This window comes from Cervus canadensis, chromosome 23, assembly GCF_019320065.1.
Source record: "Cervus canadensis isolate Bull #8, Minnesota chromosome 23, ASM1932006v1, whole genome shotgun sequence".
NCBI lineage: Eukaryota > Metazoa > Chordata > Mammalia > Artiodactyla > Cervidae > Cervus > Cervus canadensis.
The window spans coordinates 9,019,889-9,022,282 of NC_057408.1; positions in this window are offsets into that span (position 1 = coordinate 9,019,889).

Sequence of the window (2,394 nt, forward strand, 5' to 3'; positions counted from 1 at the left end):
CTTTGATCCAGCCCGGGCAAGAATTGCTACCAGCTCCAGAGGGGACTTAGGACAAAATTCAGAAAGAGTCTGGTCCATAGCACCTCAAAAGAGGTCTCTTGGAAACAGCACTGACTTGTTAACGCCTGCCTCTTGGAACACACTTGATTGTAAATGTTTTTTTTTAATTAATTTATTTATTATAATTGGAGACTAACTATTATATCCGTGGTGGTTCTCGGACGTTGATACATAAGCGGACAATGCTGCTCTTCAAGTTTCTTGAATAAAAACAATTCCGGACCTAGCTTGCATAGATTTTCTATATTATTTTTAGGAAGAATGTAGCATTCAGGAAATGTCTTAAATTGAGGACTTATTCCCGAGAGTACAGAGAGCTTCCCATTTACCCTGCCTGGGTCATTACCTCGGCTTGGTCCAACTGAACCTGAACTATCTCGACAGCCAGTAAAAAATGAAGGTAATGACACTGCCTCTCCAACCAAAGGCTAGGAAAAGTGAAGCATTAAAGAAATAAAGCAGGCTGTTTGAGCGAAGAGGCGAAATGCTGAAGCAGCAACATATTCTAAAGTATCTAAATGTGGCTTCTTTCAACATGGGACTCTTCTATTTTTTTCCAGATTTTGAGACGGGCTTTTTTCTTTACAATTTTCTTTACCATTCCCTGTTTTAAAACATATATATAAAGTCAGACAAGGAAGGAGAGATATCCTAGGACATCCCTTATATGCAGAATCTAAAAAGAAACGCTACAAATGAACTTATTTATGAAACAGAAACAGACTTACAGACTCAGAGAATGAACTTACAGTTGCTGGAGGGGGAAATATGAGGGGAGGAGATAGTTAGGGAGTTGGGGATGGACATGTCCACACCGCTGTATGTAAAATGGATAACCAACAAGGACCTATGGTAGAGTGCAGGGAACTCTGCTGGGTGTTATGTGGCAGCCTGGATGGGAGGGGAGTTTGGGGAGAAAGAATACGTGTATGTGTATGGTTGAGTCCCTCTGCTGTCCACCTGTATCACACACTGCCAATCTGCCATACTCCCATTTAAAATTTAAAAATTGACAAAAAATTAACACAGAAAAAGATAAAATATAAACATATTTTAATTTCAAGTCATATTTTCTCAACTTTCTCATTTTTTTTCCCTCTCATTCCCAGGTCCACTAAATCTCCCTGCTTTCACGCGTCTGAGTTCACGCCATTGCTCTCAGTTCAGGGGTTTTTGCAGGAATGTTGCTGAAGTATGTCCTCCCCCTTTAACATAATCCATCCCGCTCTAATATAGGGGCGCTGCCTCCTGCTTCTTTCTGTGAATAGGCTAACCGGACCCGCAGAGACGGAGCAGAGGGGTGAAGGTGGTGACCTCATGGACTCGGGCACCAGGCTGCCCCGGTCCGAGCTCTGGCTGGGATGCTCACCAGCTGGGCGGCCTTCATGACTCCTCTGGGACTCCATTTCCCCATCTGCAGGATGGGGACAGTATCGTCTCTCTCACAGGGGGTATTGTGAGTCTAAATCGAGTCTATGAATAGTGAGTGAAAGTCGCTCTGTCGTGTCCAACTCTTTGTGACCCCATGGACTGTGACAGTCCATGGGATTCTCCAGGCCAGAATGCTGGAGTGGGTAGCCTTTCCCTTCTCCAGGGGATCTTCCCAACCCAGGAATCGAACCCAGGTCTCCCACACTGCAGGCAGATTCTTTACCAGCTGAGCCACCAGGGAAGGCCGAGTATATGTGCACATCTGCCATAATATTTTTGTTTTCGTCTTTTGGCCGCCCCGTGGGGCCTGCAGGATACCAGTTCTCCCATCAGGGATTGAACCCCCGCCCCTGGCATTGGCAGCATGGAGTCTTAACCACTGGACTGCCAGGGAGGTCCCTACATCTGTCATTATTGTGTGTTGTTTCATAAGCTGTTTTCCGAGAGTTCTCCAGCTCAGTAAGAACTGATAAACCTTTTTCATGGAAAGGGAAATGGATTGTAACATGAAACAAAGCAATGCTTCTCCTGGAAGTGTTTGCTCTGTTACTTCCCTCTGTTCCAGCACAACCAGGTGAAAGAAGGTCCAGTCTCTGCAAAGCTCATCTCCCTTTACGTGGCCAGCGAAATTCCCATGTTATGTCGGGTTAGGTCAGAGAACAAAGGTGATATCTAACTCACACGTTGCATTTGGAGAGTATTTCATATTTTCCTTATTGTATCCAACACAATCCTGAGCATACAAAGTGCAACTCTTTGAAACAAAACCCAAAACGATTGAAAACAGAGCAATTTTCTCCTGTTTGTATTTGACTTACATTGAATTTGGAGCCTCACTATATGCAGAGAGTAGGAGGCTACCCTTTTGTGGAATTGTCTCAACCAGAAGATGTGTTAAGATGA